The sequence below is a fragment of the Opisthocomus hoazin genome, chromosome 7 (genome assembly GCF_030867145.1).
Source record: "Opisthocomus hoazin isolate bOpiHoa1 chromosome 7, bOpiHoa1.hap1, whole genome shotgun sequence".
In the NCBI taxonomy this organism is placed as follows: Eukaryota; Metazoa; Chordata; class Aves; order Opisthocomiformes; family Opisthocomidae; genus Opisthocomus; species Opisthocomus hoazin.
Window position 1 is genome coordinate 60,370,087 of NC_134420.1, and position 19,790 is coordinate 60,389,876.

Sequence of the window (19,790 nt, forward strand, 5' to 3'; positions counted from 1 at the left end):
GTATCCACTTCCTACATTACTTATTTCCATCTACTGCTCAGTTACATGAAACAGATATAACTATTTAAAATCTAATGTGCCTGACACGTACTCTTTAGTAAAAGCTGTAATTTGAAAGGAATTGCTGCTATACATGGCTGTCCAGAAAACATATTCCAAATACCAATTTAGTGGAGCAGCCTAGTACAAAAAAAAAATCATGTAATATGTTTTATATAGTATGTAAAAATAGGTTATGAAAGTCTTTTCAAAATTTCTGAAAATATAATCCGATTTCACACTTCGCAAAAAAAGTTTAGTTGAGCAATGCCCTCTGCCTTATTTAACCAGCAAATGATAAGTTACACTGATAACGTAAGACCCAATATGGAGAAAGTAAAACTTTGTGAAACTACTTTTTGTAATTTAAATTAAATTAATAAAATTACAGACTTTAGAGTTAGATTTCAATTCTACAAAAATCCCTCAAATTCCAAAAAGATTTGTAACTTCAGAAAAAACAGTATTTTTAAAATTTGAAATAAAATTTCAGATATAAAGCATTTTTTTTTTTGCAAGTGACGAAAACTATGGTTTAGAAGGAAATAAAGTATTAGCCTCCTTCTCGAGATAGCAATGAAAAGACAGGCTGTTTACCCGTACATGCATGACAACAGAAGCAGTAATATAAAATATAGCTGCACGACACGCAGAGAAAAACAAAACAAAAAGTCCTTCAGGACTGAGCTGAACTACAGACTTCATAAATATCTGAAGAAGCAGCAATACACATTTCAGAGGAAAAGCGGTTTGGCTTTTTTTTTTTCTTTAAAAAAAAAAAAAAGTTTGCTTTTCTGGTTGCCTACTGGTGAATATTTTTTAAGTACTGTGTCATGTTTCCTTTCAAGTGAACATTGTTGAAAATTCCTGAAAGCATTCTGCAAATAGACTACGCTGACAGCAATGATGAATAAGCTTGGCAATACACAACGCAGCCACATTTCCAAATACAGTGTATCAGCTGGCTTGGCAAAAGGAATCATGCCAAAACTGGCAGTGAGGGGTGTAAACGATGCATCTCCCCTCTTTAATACTGCTATCAAAGAGCAGTTGTGTTGTGTCAGACTTTGAACTTGTTTCAGCGTCACACACAAATAGTATTTTAATGAGATGAAAAATATTCCTCACCTTGACTTACAGCTTTAAAAAGTAAGCATGCTCACCTAACAGCTTTAGACGATAACCATGAGAAGTCTGTACAAAAATCCTGAAAGAAATACTAAAGAACTGCTACCAAGTGTGCACGTTTGTTTTTTAATGAAAAAAACATGACTCTTTCAACATTTTATTTAAGAGAGCTATTACTTATGGTATTAGAGAATTTGCCCTCTTCACAGGACCACACTTCCATATGGAAGCAATGCCAAGCTTGGATAATAAAATATGGATTTTCCCAAACAATACTTCAGAAAGACAAAAATCTGTTTAATCACTAACCCCTCCCCTCCAACTTTTCACATTCACATAGCCCCAAAGAAGTCCACTGCAGCACTACACAGAGCTGCAGTTAAGTTCAACAGAAAAAAATGCACCATAAGGCACTACAAAGATACCTACTCCTCACTCACTGGGTAAAAATAAAAGCTTCCAATCTTCATTGCAACACTGTGAATATAATCATCGCACTAAGCAAACACCAAAATTTTTAAGTATTTAAATGTGTTAGTTTTAAAGAATTTATCCTACATGATACAGAGTATGTGAAGTCTGATTTCTTCTGGACGCTCACCTCCCTTTCCTACACATGCCTCTACCAGTGGTCTGTGAACACCCGCCGTGCTCGCGGTTACCTTCCTCGCCTCTTCTGGGACGCCACGCTGCTTTCAGTTCCCTCCCCATGTGACCTGACTAGCCAGGCAGCATCTTCTTTTGCAGGTTTCGAAGTAACTGCACATTGTGGGAAAAACCCTCAGCACACACGTTGACTAACAAACAGGCCAAGCAGACAAACTATTCTCAACACAGTTTTCCTGTAGGAAGCAGACCAACCTACACTGTCATATTTGATTAAAAGCATCCAAGTTGATGGGTGAAGCAGGAAGAACTGACCAGCAGACAGGAGCGACACGATCCCGTAAGCCTTCTTTGCTTCAGCTGTAACTTTTTACTTAACAGAGTAGTAAACCAGCTACTCAAAAATTTGCTAAGCTTTCACAATAACAACTAAGTTAGGAATTCCCACATCAAGAGTTACCTGTTCAAGTTTAACTTTGCTTCAAGGACTCAGTATATTCTAATGCAGTATCTTAACATTGTATCTTCTTTAATTCAGATCCTTGCAGATGCTAATTACATTATGTTCTCATTACATAATAGTTCCCACCCCACGCATCTTCTTGGCATATACCAGCACATAAGGTGAGGGGAGCAGATCCAGAATCAGTATCAGAGGGACAGATACAGGTCAACAAGGGCAGACAAGGAGAAGACGAGGGAATTCTCCAGCCATGCAAAGAGCACGGAGAGGAGAGTATAGCAGGTGGTTGTGGGCTATGTTCCTTGGCTGCATCAAGAGGGAGGACAGATGAGTAGGATGCACATAAACCAGGCTTGTAATTTTTTTTCTTAGTTTGATTGCCTTAGACTAAGTCATTTTCCCCTCGACTTCAGGGAGGGAAGTGTATCATCATCTCCTATCAACATATGTTGAGCAGCCAGGGCCTTAAGGGACAAACTTATTGCTTATTGGCAATTGACAGGAGTTCTCCAATCTGTATGTAGGAGAAGCCAATTTTACACTTGATATGACCAGGTTTACAGGGAATGTGATCTTTTGTTTCCATTGAGCAAGTTTTTCTCCTAAACTTGAATCTTATGACTGCGGGTAAAAGGATAAATACATTTTATAGCAAATAGAAAGCATGAAAAATCAGGAAGTGTAAGAACGGTGTGGGTGGAGGAAGATATCTGTGATCTTTAAGAAAAATTCAGTTTATACATTTACAATGAACACTATGTTTGCTTGTGAAAGCCACCTACATCATGTCACTTGGAAACCACATTAACACTCTCATCACTCCTAAAGTATTAATCTAGATGTCCCCACTAGGTAAATGACTAACTACTGATTCAAGCCCTTTCCCCCTTCTCTTCTTGCTATTAATTCCCCTCTCCCATCACTGCCCTTTCCTTTTTCTTCAATTTCTTCATTTCCTCTTGCCCCAAAAGCTCGATGAAATACAATGTCGTTACAGTGCACTGTGTTTGTGTACCTTCCTTCTCCAGCATGCTTCTAAGTTCTTCTAAGTTCTAAGGTCTTTCGGAAGTGGGACCTCCTGTGACTATAGAGCGCTTATAACAAGGCAGCTTTTTATTTTATTAAACAGGATCTGAAGTATTGCCATAACTCTGATGACAAAAATAACCTACAGGAAACACTAATAAGTTTAATGATAGAAAATCCCATGCTGTTTCAACTCAGGATAGTATTCCACTTAAAATACAATGTAAATTTATGTTTCTCAAGAACTCCCTTGGCCATAACCTACACTATTTCCCGCTTTAAGACCTAGCTTTGCTGCAGTTGCTTCTTGTGACAAAATGCTGTAGTCTGAACCAGCCCAACACACAGCCCAACTAATACAGAGTGCCCTGGGTTCTTCTGCTCTCCCAAAACAACTTGCACCCCCCCAAAAGCAGTTCCTTCCTGCTAGTTAAGAAACTATAAACTCTCTTCTATATAAACTACAACACAAGGACAGCCATGTTTAGAATTTTTTCATCTGATGCTCAAGTCAAGAATGCAGTCTCCAGCAGGAGCCCACAGCCCCAGAAACACATATTCTGCAGGAAGGGGGAGATCCGGGCACACACGTATATTGGTTATGCATAGCAGTTTGCTTCCAGTTCCATCGTATGAGATCTGCTTACCATTCCTCCCTTCTTTTCTAATGTCTGCTCCCCAGCTTCAAGACCCCAAAAAGTCACAGGGCTTCTTCCTCAGCCTTGTTGATTAAAAAAGGCTCACCACATTCCCTGCTATCTTCCTGTCTCTAGAAAGAACAGCGCTGAGCAGCATCCGCCATCCCCTGGAGGGAGAACAGAAGTTGCCCCGCTCTGTTTCTTTTTCAAGTCTACAGTTTTCATCCTCAACTTAGTTGTCTTTTACTTCTCTTCTCCCCCTCCCCCCCAGTCTTTCACCAGAGGAAAAGTAACAGTGATAGCAACCAAGAGCAGGTACTTAGAGAGCTCCAGGAAAAGCACAGAGGGATTATTCTCCAGGATGTTCACTTCGTGTCTTACAGTCCAAGCTGCCCTTCTTTATGAGGCTGTGCAATTACCCAGGTCAGCTTCTCTTATTTCATATAGAATTTCAGTTTTCCTTTCAAAGACCTGATTTAGCCACATGACCCATTTGTAATGGGATTCCACACATTTCCTCTCTCAGGTAAAACAAATGACATCAATTGTCCCTGTCACTTCTTAACAAGAATAGTCTTCCAGAGATACCCTCTCCACAAGCCTCATTTTTTGATTTAGGTATTCCTCCCCACACCTTTTCTCTTCTTTCACAACCAGTTAGCAGATGGATTTTATCCCATTCAGGAGGTAGGTACCTTTTACTTCTGTCTCCACTCTCTGTGCTATTTGCTTCTCCCAACATCTATTTTCTTCCAGAAATCTATCAGGCTGGTGGTTATAAATTCACTCTTCCTTAAAGTAAGCACAGTATCATATCAAAAGTACAAGCACCTAAAATTAACTGATTAAGAATAAATTCTTAAACACTGAATGAGCAAAAACAACCGGGGAGGTGGGGGATGACACACAACAACTGATACTGAAAATGCTTCCCAATTTTTCACTAGTAAAAGGAACATACTGGCAAAAACAATAATAAGAAATACACGTCTACATTCTTAACACTTCCAAATGAATGCTTTATTTCTCTTCCTACAGGATGGGTTTGAGTACAGTTACAGTATATGCATTTGTCACTACTTTAAGAACAGTTAATGTCAACTGAGTATAAAAAACATTGTGAGGTAACATTTTTGCTTTTGTACTTATACAGAGAAATCCAAGTTCATGCAAAGCATGTTTTTCAACAAGATCCTACTTTTCACTTCATTCTACAGCTGGACTGTTTACTAAGGCATAAGACAGTTGCATGATTGACTTGCGCTTCAGTAAACCCAGATGTAAAATACACGTTGATTATTTGTGAGAACACTGCTTACATGTTTTGTGCTGGAAGAGCCATTTGCTATGACTGTGTAATGCCATAAGCAACCCCCTCAACATATGCAAGAAACTTTAAAAAGGTTTGGTCCACAAAAGGAGTGAGATTAGTTGTTGACAAGAGTTACTGTCCCAATGCTCACATAAGAAAATTGCCCCAAACTGTAAAACCATAAATACAGAACTGTTAATACTGCCCCAAATCTTTATTAGCCAGTATGTCACAGCTATGCAAGATACATAGACAAGTTAGAAAGTTACAAGACAGTTTCTAACAAGACAGTTAGAAAGTTACACTGGTTTTACCTATCCTGTACACATACATCAGGAAATAACATACTATGCAATATTTAATTTCAAATGTTCATACGCTAAGACATGAACTAGTAACTACGTGCTACCTTTGCCTGTACTTAAACCGATTTGTAAAGATCCAAAAATTCCATAAATGTCCAAAATAGCTCCTTTGATGGCTTAACACAACCTGTTCTACTTCCCATTGCAACGTGCCAACAACGCTCAAAATCACTTCAGCGCATCATTTCAGACAGTGACTTCTTGAGCCATGCTAGCATGCTCACAGTCTACTTCACAGGGTAAATACAGGATAAGTGCTGAAACTACTTTATGCAAACCTTAATACCAACAATGACTTACGTGATCAAGAACTAGGAACTTTTATCACTGTTTCCAGCGTTTTGCTTAAAGATAAAGTGACAACAGTAAGAAAATCAGTCATTGCTGATGACTATGAAGGCATGAGTAAAATTCAGCAATACTGTGTTAACAGAGGTGCAACAAAACAGCACAGCACTTGCAACACTGTTGCAAAGCGAACAACTACTAGCAGAAGTTCAGTCCCCATTCAAGACAGCTGATGTGCTTTGAAATTTTGACAGCCTTAGACGGCAATTAATAACTTTATGATGATGGTATCTAAGCACGCATTGTTTCAATGGGAATTGGTTTTCTAACCCAAAATGTACATTTCACATGGGTCAGCCTTCACTGCAACTGCTTCTCAGTCACTAAGAATCATAATAATTTAACCCCCAAAAAAGAGGCAGCACCTCTTTAAAGGAGTGGAAAAACTTCTTCTAACAAGAAGTTAACCCATTCCTCCACGTGTTACTAAAAAAAAGCATGTGTGTAATATCAGATACATATTTTGTATGTAAATTCTCTATGATGCATAGGAAAGACTAGATAAGTATCACTGTGATATATTACTGCTGTGATATATTACTGTATCTGCTTCCTGTAACAGCTAGAGAAGAAACTGAGCCTGGCTGAACAGCAAAAAAAATTTCTTGGGTATCATTGCATAGATTTTTTTGTTGTTGTTGTTAAAAGTCCTTTTTTAATTGCATTATATTCAATGGTATAAATAATACAAACCTAGGCAATAACATATATTCCAATTAACTGGACTGTCTCCAAGGAAGAGATTTAAAGCTGAAGATAGCTAATGCCAAGGACTACTGTTTAATTGCAACAATAATTCCACCTAAGTGGAATGCCCTCAAGCAGCCTAGCAGCAATTGGGCCCACAATTATTTCTATGCACTGAAAAATTCTCCTACCAGTTCTGTTTATTTTTCGTCTTAACACCTTTGTCTACCCTCTGCTTTCTACACGTATTGCAACTCCAATATGATTTACTACTGCCTGCTAGGCTGCTCATTTCCAATCACGTAATTATGTAGGGCCATCACACTGACAACCCACATCTCCAATCATGGCATAGGCAGCAGATCTTATAAACATGCTCACCACAGTTTCTGGGCCCTTCTAAGTAAACAATCCACATGTAGAAGTTCCTCCTCCAAGCAGCTAGTGATATAGATGTAACCATAGAGATAGGCCATGTCCCTCTCACTCAAAAGGACTTCTTACCCACACAGTCCTTGCAACACTCACATGAAGTGGCAAAAAACATCTTGCAAATCTCTCTAATGAAAAGGAGGAAGGAAAGACAGTATCTACAGCACAGAACAAGTCTCTACAAGCTTTAAGACCTGTTCTATGCTATGTAGCAACATATGTGATTCTTGCCCTCAAAATGAGTTTCATTATACATTTGTATCTTGTTACAACTTCAATTGGCTCAATGTTTCAATATGACTGCTGGAACCAAAAACTGTCCGAGGACCTATATTTGGACACTGAACTGACACTACCCAGTGTGCACAATTAAATTGTGCTTGAAGTTGTAAATACCCGAACTCAGCTACAGTTTTGTGTTGTTTCCTGGAATACCCTGTCCTTACAGAAGAGAATCTCAGCAGTTTTAAAATAACTCCTGTATTTTTCTCTAGCTAAGAGTGAAGTACAGCTGTTCCACCAAGCTTCTGTCTGCAGCAGATTAACTCTCTAAAAGTGTGCTCAGAGGTGGTACTGCTGGCACTTCACCCCGACCAGCAGTGCTTACAATTGCTATCAGACCACAAAGGACAAAACACACCCAAACAGTACAGAAGTGTCTATTCAATGCATCGTCAATGCCAAGGACTTCCAGGCTGCAGCCATGAACAGCAGCATACACTAGCGTGAACAAGGAAAAGATAACAGCATGGAGAATTGCAGTGGGTATTTCTGTACCTTTTCTTAACCCTTCTAGGGCTAGAGAAAGGCCAATGTCACTCCAATCTTCAAAAAGGGCAAGAAGGAGGACCCAGGGAACTACAGGCCGGTCAGCTTCACCTCCATCCCAGGAAAGGTGATGGAGCAGCTCATCCTGGAGGTCATCATCAAGCAAGTGGAGGAAAAGAAGGTTACCAGGAGTAGTCAGCATGGATTCACCAAGGGGAAATCATGCCTGACCAATCTGATAGCTTTCTACGATAGCATGACCAGCTGGGTAGATGAGGGGAGAGCAGTGGATGTTGTCTGCCTCGACTTCAGCAAGGCTTTTGACACAGTCTCCCATAATATCCTCCTAGGGAAGGTCAGGAAGTGTGGGCTGGATGAGTGGTCAGTGAGATGGATTGAGAACTGGCTGAATGGCAGAACTCAGAGGGTTGTCATCAGCAGACCAGAGTCTAGTTGGAGGCCAGTAAATAGTGGTGTCCCTCAGGAGTCAGTACAGGGCCCAGTCTTGTTCCACTTATTCATCAACGACCTGGATGAAAAGTTAGAATGTACCCTCAGCAAGTTTGCTGATGACAGCAAACTGGGAGGAGTGGTAGACACACCAGAAGGCTGTGTCACTTGCTTGACCTGGACAGGCTGGAAAGCTGGGCGGAGAGGAACCTGATGAGGCTCAACAAGGGCAAGTGCAGGGCCCTGCACCTGGGGAAGAACAACCCCATGCATCAGTACAGGCTTGGGGTGGACCTGCTGGAGAGCAGCTCTGTGGAGAGGGACCTGGGAGTGCTGGTGGACAACAGGTTGACCATGAGCCAGCAGTATGCCCTGGCTGCCAAGAAAGCTGATGGGATCCTGGGGTGCATTAGGAGGAGTGTGGCCAGTAGGTTGAGGGAGGTTCTCCTTCCCCTCTACTCTGCCCTAGTGAGGCCCCATCTGGAGTACTCTGTCCAGTTCTGGGCTCCCCAGTTCAAGAAAGATGAAGAGCTACTGGAGAGAGTCCAGCAGAGGGCTACGAGGATGGTGAGGGGACTGGAGCATCTCCCCTATGAGGAGAGGCTGACGGAACTGGGCTTATTCAGCCTGAAGAAGAGAAGGCTGCGAGGGGACCTTATAAATGCTTATAAATATCTGAAGGGTGGGTGTCAGGAAGATGGGGCCAAACTCTTTTCAGTGGTGCCCAGTGACAGGACAAGGGGCAACGGGCACAAACTGAAGCATAGGAAGTTCCATCTGAACATGAGGAAGAACTTCACTTTGAGGGTGACAGAGCACTGGAACAGGGTGCCCAGGGAGGTTGTGGAGTCTCCTTCTCTGGAGATATTCGAGACCCGCCTGAACAAGGTCCTGTGCAGCCTACTGTAGGTGACCCTGCTTCGGCAGGGGGGTTGGACTAGATGACCCACAGAGGTCCCTTCCAACCCCAAACATTCTGTGATTCTGTGTGATTCTATGTGGGAATACCTAACGTCAGGTAACATGCTTGCTGTTAAATGACATCATATGTCTTGTGCAATTCTAAAAGACATCAAACAGCTCACTTTGAAAGAGGATTGAGTTCATGGTAGTAGGGAGGAAAGAAGAAGTTTGGAATGGCACTCTACCTCTGTGAAAGCACGCTGCACTTTTTCACGCCCAGACAGTAACTCTACTTGCATTCCTGCTCTGGGTGTGGAGCAACACCAGCGAGATGTATATAAAAAATATAACTGATCATTCTTGGGAATAATTAATCAGCATTACTATCATTCATTCCATATGTACCCATGTGCAGTCTGAGGAAAACTGAGCTCTTCATTACACGGTAAGGTAGTGCAATGGTTGTCAACATGTAAGTTGTACCAGATTTCCTGCAATGCAAGCTATAAACAGAGCACCTCCACATTTTTCTTAACGGCTTAAAGCAAAAAAAAAACAACCAAAAAACAACAAACAGTTTCCCAACAAAATTACAGACCTGCCCTACAGCAGGTGCTAATGATTAGGGGCTTTTTTGCTGGGGAACCCTCACTGAAGAGATCACATCCCTCAAGCTCAGTTATGATTGATTATACTTTAAGATATGTAATATTAGTGTCCTTGAAAACACCCATAGCAGACCAAGCACTTAGCATTTCTAAATCTCAGAAGAATACTATTTTGACAGTTCAGAAAGGAACTTCTGACAACATTTCAGTGCTGTGTGTGTTCTAAAAAAAATAATGTAAGAAGCTGCTTCTATGAATGCCTGGTAAGTGATGTAATTGAGGGCTTAACAGTCACAAAGCATTCCAAACCCACTTGTCTTAAGCCCACTCCCCATTTAGTGGTTAAAATGGTGACTATTCCAGAAAGTATAGCTAAAAGTTTCAGGTGTAATACTGGCAGTTTTCTGATCTTTTTATTTTAGACCCTGAAAGTGAAGCAGCGGGCTCCTCCAAGCCCCTTTTTATCTTCTGGAACTCACAGTTCGCGACTTGAGCCCTTAGAGTCTCCGCCATGTTTACTCAGACTACTGACACTGGAGTGATTTGAAGTAAGAAAGCTTTTAACACAGGCATTTACTGCGCTGTCAGGTACAAGAAAGATGCAGCAATAAAAAGTATTACTTGGCTTCACCCTTGAGCTTTCAACTGTTTGATAAAATAGCAAGCAAAATGTATACAGACCACAAGGCACTGTAAACTGCCATCAGCTTCTCAGAAATTTTAATCCTCACAGTTCAGAATAACTATGGTAGAACTGCTTGGTAGAACATTTATTTTGTATGTTTGCAGGTGACAAGACAGACCAAATCAGAAATACTTTGAACACTTATTTTAGTACACCCATTAGAGTAAATGCATTGCACTCTCCAGTCCCAGAACACATCCAGGATGACCACACCACTTTCTGAACAAATCCCTCTTCTCTGTTTTAAGGGAAAAAGATTGAACAGCATCATTTCACGGGAGAACTGCCTCAAGTATACTAATGCACTGTTAACATGCCTGCTGAAAATCAGTTTTTCTACCTCACCTTATTTCCATGCAAACCACTAACCACATATCCATCTAACCCCCAGGCAGGCCATACATCAAAACCAAGAGTAGGGCTGACCAGACCCTACATTCATATTTTTTTATTAATAGCCCCAGGAAAACAGGAATGCAGGTATCTCATTCCTGTATAGCCAGCACAGATAATCCACTTGCCTCAGATTCCAGCCGTTTGGACTTTTGGCAGTCCCAGGCCTCTGGAGACTCAGCACCTTTCAGTCTCATCTTCGACCTGCATGGCTTCCCATGCCACAGCAAGGAGATGCAGCTTCAAGGCCTGCTGCCACAGTGAGAACTCTGTGTCGTTCCCCAGGAACACTGCCATTTCTTCTTCTCCAGTACAGGACCATGAACTGGATATTGCATTAACCAGCAAGCCACATCTGAAACACTTGCAAGATGAAATTTAAATCCATCAGCCCAGAAAGAAAATTTGTTCCTACCTAATATAATCTCAAGAAAAGAGATAAAAGCAGCAGAACAACTCTTGACAAGAGTGGCTGGTACTGTTAATATTCTGTTTCCTAGTACTTGCAGCTGAGTTTCCTGCTTCCACAAATAGAACCACTATCTACTAGTCTGGCATATTTCTTGATAGAGAGAGATGACTTCCACTCTGACCAATTCTTCCCTACAGAACACAAAGGACAGAACTGAATTCAAACACAGTGACTATTGCCATAGAAAAGCTGCTTCTGACGTCTTGCTTCAGGTGATATTGGTACACGTCTCTCCACCAAAGAAAAATGCATTCTGGGAGCAGCAGTACTTTCCAAAGCTAGACTGCTCATGTCCTGTGCCTTAGGCCAACGTGTCGTGTTCAGTCAGCATAGCAGTCTGCAGAAATGTGCTCAAACCAGCTTTTTGTTTTTAACCTCATCTCGCATTTCTGAGAGTTTTCTAGAAAAGATAAAGTTGTATCCTTACAGAAGGTAAAATGTCCTGAAAGTTGCATAAAATATTACTTTCTTGAAGTACAAGAGTTAAACCTCCGTAAAACAAATTATAGCTGCATCACAACACTAACTTCCTACCTTCAAAGTAGGCATACACTGTACCTTTAAGACTATGGCCTCCATTTACTAGCGTCTTCAAAGTTTTTGGCTGTTCATATCATTATATGAAACTGCACTATATCTCCAAACTACTTGCAGAGACCAACTACAAGATACTGCAAAATAAAGCGAGCAGTTATCGCATTAGGCTGTCATTCCATTTTAGTCTTCTAAATGCCCAAACTCAAAGTGCAATGGGACAGTTTTTTATATTCAGGCATCAATTCAAAGATTTAAAAAGCCAGAGAAACAGGCTGTACAAGCCAGGCATCCCACAGTGACAGAAGGAAATCACAACATTATCTGTCATTGTCTTGGAAGCAGGAATTCTATTTTATAATAGAGCATTGAGAAATGCAAAAATTGTAATTCATGAACTGTTATAGAGCTCACTGTTATTCACAAGCATCAGCTGGGAACAAAGTGAGAAATAGCTGCCTGAATCCTGACTTTTAGAAAAAGGGGCAGAGAACAGATACAGTCTGAACGTGACAGCCGCACGCAAACCCAACAGTCATTTTCTGCAACTCGAAGCTTTACAGTTACATCAGCTTCTTCACTGCATCAGCACACAAAGCCTCTCAAATTGGTCTGACAACACCCATTTTACTTGCTTCTGACTGACAGAATCAGGTGCAGCATACTCCAGAGGGAATGGATGCTTCTCTATTTTAAGGAGTTAATAGAGTAATATGCTATCAATGCAACTCTGCTTAGCAAAGTGGAAGATTAAATGTTGTTGCTGGTCATCCAAAGTAGACAATCATTTTTCCTTCTTCACCAGCCAACCCTTGCTACTTTCTGCAAGTCCAAAATACTATTCCAGCATGCAAAGTTCCTCAAGAAAGTAAATTAATCCATACACAGCTCAGCTTCCTGCCAAGACCAACTTTATTTGGAGAAGGCAACTTCCAAAGAAAAGATTAGCCAGTTGCGAGATCATAGACACATATACGACAGCCTCCAGACATGAAGACATACCAGGAATATCCAAACCCAGGCAGTGTTACCCTCCACACTGAGCAGCAGTAGTTATAAAAAGGCTGCTGGCTTACAGAGGTTAGCAATAGAGTAGCACAAAAAGACTCCTGAAATGCATTAAGTCTCATGAGGTTACTGAATCCTAGCAGCTCCAGCCATGCCACCTGCAAGCTCACAGACCAACCAGATGCCACAGCCTGTACATGGCAATGGAGCACCGCCTCAGAAGGTTGTGAGCCTATTTTGAAGTCAGTTTTCTTTATGTAAAAAACCCTAAAACTCAACAAATGGGTCACGGGCTTTTAGATACTCACCAGTAACTATTTCCTAGTAACATGTTCAACAAAAAAACAACCTATGCAGATGCATTAAAGACATGCTTTTGTATCAAGGATTCAACTGGTAGAACCTAATAAATTAACCTGTAAATAAGTGTAGCAAAGACTACAAGATCTGAACACTTTCTCACTGGTTTTGAAGAACTAAGAAGCCCAACTTTGTGAACACTGATATCAACCTCTATTCCATTCTATCCATAGTCAACAGAAGAGCATATTGGCAAAAATTCATTACAGCCCAGTGAAAGTCTGGAAAAGTAATTTAAAAACAGAGTAAGGTATAGTGTCTATCAAAGCAGTAAAACAGAATCATTTTGACAAACACTGAAATGCTTCCTATACAGGTATTAAAAATGTAACAAAGTCATCCATATGCCTAAACAGAACACTTTTACCTTTAGATGAAAGTTTTCAAAGCAATAAATCAGCCTGTTGTATTTATCAAAAAGTAGCACCAAATGCTCCAACAAATCCTATATAGCTTCCTGGAACCGGAGATTTGATGCAAAAGGATAACTCGGTATTTGCTAATTTGGGCATCTGTTCTTGGTTTCACAAAATACGCTTTAGTGGCCTACTACTTTCACCTCTTCTAAGAGCATGCAGTTGAAAAACCAAAGGATGGAAAGAAAGCTATTCTGCTATTACTCCATCATTGTTAAGACCTGTGAAGAGGTGAGACTTTCAATGATTGCTTCCTCCAAGCTCAGGAATGGTCCATCCCTATGCGCAGGATGTTAAGCAAAGGTGGCAGGAGGCCTGCGTGAATGAACAAGATGCTCCTGACAAAACTCAAACAAAGAAACAGAAGCAGGGCCAGGTGACCCAGGAGGAAGCAAAACACTGTGCATACAGGGAAGGGGTGAGAAAAGTCAGAAGCCCCCTTGGAGTTGAATTTGGCAAGGGACAACAAGTACAACAAGACAGACAGAAGGAATGGCTTCTAGAGGTGCATCAGGAGCTAAACGAAGATAAGACTAGGCAAGGTGTGAACCTGCTGCTGAATGGGGCAGTGGACCTGGTGACAAAAGACACAAAAAACACTTTGGTAGTCTGTGCCTTCTTCACTGATAAGACCTGCCTCCAGGAATCCCAGGCCCTGAGATCTGGTGTAAGGAAGACTTATCCTCAGTGAAAGAGGATCAGAAAAAGAAATATTTAAATAAGCTTTAAAAAAAAATCTCACACTGGAAGGGACTGCTGGAGGTCAACTTGTCCAACCCCCTGCTCAAGCAGGGCCACCTAGAGGCAGCTGCCCAGGACCATGTCCAGATGGCTTTTGAATATCTCAAAGAATGAAGACTCACTCACCAGCCAGTGCTCAGTCACCTTCACAGTGAAAAAATGTTTCCTGATGTTCAGAGGGAACCTCATCTGTTTCAGTTTGTGCCCACTGCTTCTTGTCCTGTCGTTGGGCATCACTAAGAAGAGCTCGGCTCTGCCTTCTTTGCACCCTCCCTTCAGGTATTTATGCACACTGAGGAGATCCTGCTGAGCCTTCTTTCCTCTCAGTAGAACAGTCCCAGCTCTCTCAGCCTTTCTTCATATGAGGAAAGTCCCTTAATCATCTTAGCGGCCCTCCACCAGACTCTCACCAGTAGCTTCATCTCTTGTACTGGGGAGCCCAGAACTGGATGCAACACTCCAGCTGTGGCCTCACCAGTGCTGTGGAGGGAAGCTGCTGAAGCAAACTTGGAAGTCATTCACAAACCTATGAAGTGCAAGGTGACTGGGAATAGTCAGCACGCATTTATGAAGGGGAAGTCATGCCTGACCAGCCTCGTAACCTTGATGGGACAGCAGTGGATTGTGTTCATCTCTACTTCAGTAAGGCTTCTGACACTATCTACCATTACATTCTCAAACAAGATGATTAAGAACGAACTAAATAAGCAGACAGTGAGATGGACTGAAAACCAACTGCACTGCTGGGTTCAAAAGGTTGTGGTGAACAGCACAAATTCCAGCTGGAGGCCAGTCACACTGGTGTACTCCAGGGATTAATACTGGGACCAACACTGTTTACCATCTTCACTGATGACCTGGACAGTGGGACAGTGTATACAAACAGATTGACAAATTCCATAATTGCAGACATTAAGACACTGTTCACCTGTATTATCTTGAAGCAAATCTGCAAAATTAGATCTTTCAGAAGTCCTTGTCAGAAATATTTCAATACAAAAGTTCTTAAACCCAAAAGCTACTTCTCTCAGTACTTGAAGTTATGCAGCTACATCTATAAATTCTGTCATCACAGTAAGATAACCAAATGACTTCAAGAGTGGCCACAACGACAACAGCCCCACAGTAGGCCTGGCAGGGGCACAAAACAGCCTGCACCTCACGCTTGGTTGCCACCATCCCCTCCCTGCAAAGTAACTCATATTCCTTTACATTATCACCAGTATGGGCACACCAAGCAAGACCCAGCATATGGGAGGTACTGGACCATCAACACAGGTTCCATGGAAGTGCAAACCCACACATTACATCCTCTTCCGACTCCACCAAAACAATAACATGTGAAAACCTTGGATGCTAGTGCTATAAAGCATTAAAGACAAAGGAAGATTCTGCTATTTCTATTAACGACTTGCTAAGAAATACAGGCAGCATTTGCAATGTAAGAAACTTAGTTTTATGGACAGTTGCATAATTCCATCGCTACATATCATATCCTAAAACAAACACATAAAAAGCAAAACCTAAAAACTGATCCACGTGCAAAAGGCTAGAAAAATCAGACTACTAACACAAGAGCCCCAGAGACAGACTCCCCTCCTTTCAGTGCAGGCAGATCACACTCTTAACAGAAGCAATTGAAAAGCAATTTATTAGAACTGATACAGTTTACAGTCCATCTTCATCTACAAAGACAACTTTCACCTACAATAACACCCTGGCTGAATACCATCGTGGTTCAAGCACTGCTACTCAGGCACTTCCAGGACAGGTCAGCCAATTCCTTCAGAGATATTGGGAAGATACCCAAGAATAAAGCAAAACAGGGAGTAGATACTACTCTGTCATCCCCTAATATTTAACAGCCTTTAACTTTAGGCTCAGAAAACCCTTCTTAAAACTAAAAGAAATATCTCAAATTAGAAGTCATATTCTGTTTTGATTCTTCACAGATATTAGCAGCTACAGTCTCAGAAACACGCCTTTTGCTTTATGTCTGCCTTCTGTATTACTTAGATGTTGCCAGCTTCAGAGCCTGTAAACACCTGTTTGCATGTACTCACTGGAGATAAAACTGATCTCGAGCACAGTCACTTCCATCTCAGCATGCTTCAGCCCAGGCTAGAAAGACAAGTGGAATCCTCCCTGCAGCTGACAGGCCTGCTGCTCTAGCCTGGTAACAGATCCCGGAACTGAAATGCAAGACGTTGGTGCTAATTCTTCCTTACTTCAACGAAAGAAAAAGCATTAGCAGACTTGCTGAACAGTATGGGAAGTGGTATAGGACAGACAGGGATAGACAGAGCAACTGGAATAATCCTTTGGTGGAAGAGATGCAGGCAAGAGCCAATGTAGGGCAGAGCAGCTAAAAACAGAAAAAGGGAGCAAAGAAGGTTACAGCAGAGGAAGGGCAAGAGCAAAAATGCAAAGCAATGTCAAAACACTCTTGGGCACTGAAGTTGCCTTTTAGTTACTACAACACAAGATTCTTCAAAGTCTAGCTCCAAATACACAAGACTAAAGCCAGACAACACTAAAAGGGCATTTTTATGGTACGATGAAGAACTAGTGTACTTTATTTAGATTTGAGATGTCCTTTCTCATATTTCGCACTTAGTAGTCCTGATTAAAACATTATTAAACATCTAAAACCAGGCCTAGGAAGCTGAAGTGTCTCTAACAAGCTAGCTGGCAAAGGATGGTCAGAATTAAATTAATAATCCCTCCAATTGCTATAAAAAGCAGTACCATTACAGGTTTGCCAACATTAGCACAAGCCTAAAGCATCTGGACAAGAGGGAAGACCGAAGCACTGCTGTATACACTGCATGCATCTACGCTGCAGAGAACAAACTTTCTTAACCGCATTTTGGTTTTAGGTTAAGGAAAGAATGATGGTGCATAAATATTACTGTGATACTGGGAAGAAGCCACTCTGCAGAATAATTTCAAAAGAAGTTACTAAAATCAGCTAAATGTTTATTTGATGCACTTACAAAAAGCACCAACTCCAACAAATTTAGCTAATTGTTGGGAAGCAACTTCCAAAGGCATTTAGTCATATAATTAGAATCAAAGAGAACACGTCTTGACAATATTCTGACTTGGGATGATCAAGATACTCCTAGATCTACCGCAAAAATAAAAAAGTAAGTTTGACATCTATTCCCCCCTCCCCCACTCCACCCAGTTAAACCTAGTTAGATACTAAATACAAGACTGCCTCATAAATTAAATATAAACTACTGGTAAGAAATTATTAATCTGAAGGGAACAAAATTCTAAAGGGCAAAGAAAAAGGTCTACATCCAAGACAACATCCCAAAGAAAGGTATATATTTCATAACTACTATCACTTTTATAAGCTTGCCGATTCTGAACTATTATATTACTAACTACAGGATTGTCCCCACGCCCCCCACCTTCCATTACAGCTTTCATAGGCAGGAGGAGTGCTTCTTACTATAAACACCTCACTGATCTTTGAGGGACGATAGCTTAATAGCTGCCCCGCAGGAAACCAGCCTTTCTCAATGATTAATAACCTCCTTGCCTCTCTTTTGAACCAACTCCTCAGACAACTATTTAGCCATAAAGGAAAATAATTACTCTTTGCAGAAAAGAAACAACAAATGGACTGTTAAACTCTGCCACTTTGCCAACCTACTTTTGTCATTTCATTTCTTTGCTTGAGTTTTCAGTTCCTCCTGAAGACTCTCACCAGCTTTTTTTTTCCACAAATTCCTTTTGAGCAGAATGACAAAACCTAATGTACTGGTTTTATCCACATGTTTCTTAATCTGTTCTTCCTTTAGAAAATATTAACCTCACTAACCTTACCTCCAAAACCCCTTGACGCTTAAGCCACGGGCATCGTGGTATGTCCTTCAACAAGCACCCAACACCACGACATTCTGGCAGTGAAGATACAGATCTCCCGAGATCTCCACCACTCTCAAACTGCCACTTCCTTTCAAAGGGCAACCACTAAAGCACTCAGTTGCTGAGAACTGCCCAATATGTCAGTTTAACTGTATAATCAGCACCACTACGGTAAAGCATGTAATACTTTGGATACAGTAATATACCTAAGCTCATTATATTTATTACAATTAAAAAAATCATTAAGATGTACACCTTTGTCTGCAGAGAGACATTATGTGATCTATTTTTAAATTACATACAATATTGAAATTAGAAGTTTGGTTCAAGACTCAGCTCTGACTTCAGTGTACAGACCAGCCAATCTCTAACCAGGAACAGTAACATACAGACTACAAACGATTTCAGCATTTGTGGTATTTCTTCCCCCAAGACCCTAAGTCTATTTCTAGACACACCATGGAAACAATTTCATCTATACTTCAACATATACTTCATCCCAGCTTGCTAAACATAACTGAAAGCTCTGTTGAAGCAGAAGCTGGCATGCTTAAACCTCTACCATATTAAATTACTTCACTGGGCAAAAACATCTGGAAACACCCCTGACGTTGCGCCCTTCACGTCATTTGCTCTTACAGCTTGTACACACTGGCTTACTATTTTACACCAGGAACCAGACACTGGACATGCAGAATGCTACAGCTGCTTACTCAAAGTTCCAACAAGTGAAAGAAGAAAACACTTGTGAGAAGTTAAGCTAACACGGGTAGCAATATTCACAGAACAAAGCTGTCACCTGAACAGACAGGCGCTCACCTTACATGCTTTCAGAGGGAGAAAGGCAATTTGCTTTCAACTTTGTCTCATGAGCAAGCTCAGGTGCCAAGGGCAAGTCCATCCAAAAGAGCAGATATCAAGCCTGGGAGAAGACCAACCTTGAACGAAGCTGCGAGGGACAACTCCAAAAGGAAGAATTGAGCTTGTCCCGATAGCTAAATACTGCCTTTGGGTAAACACCCACTCGCCGCTTACATTCACAATTTAGGGAGTTGCTAAGAATTAAAGACAATCGCAAAGCAGAGCCTCAGCTTAAGCAACCCCAGGCAAGCCCTGCTGGGTGCGAAGGACGATGAGGAAGGGCTCACGAGAAGTTCCGTCTCCGCAGCTGCAGGAGCAGCCGGGGGAGGCTGAAACACCCAGGCGAAACGACCCTGCAGGCGAAGAGTTTGAGTGCTGTCTTCTAACTTGGAACCCCACCTGTTTTCCACCGGGGGTGTAACCCCCTCACGGGGGCGGGCTGCGGACCGGGTGAGGAAAGGAGAGGAACCGGGGCAGGACGGCTCCGACCCCGAGCGCCGGGGACCCTCGGCGGAGGGGGGAGCGCTCCGAACGCGTCACGCACAGACCGGGCCCGGACACCAGGGAAAGCGGGCTGAGCCGCTCGTTTCGCCCCGCTTTCTGACCGGCCTCTCGGCGCGGGGTGGGGGTGTGTGGGCGCCCCGCGCGTGGGCTAACGGCCGCCG

General features: G+C 41.8%; 1 protein-coding gene across 1 annotated transcript in view; it reads right to left on the reverse strand.

Annotated features, from left to right (window-relative positions):
- SETD3 (SET domain containing 3, actin N3(tau)-histidine methyltransferase) overlaps positions 1-19,790 on the reverse strand; it is a 64,530-nt gene that overhangs the window by 44,374 nt on the left and 366 nt on the right. The window lies entirely within an intron of this gene.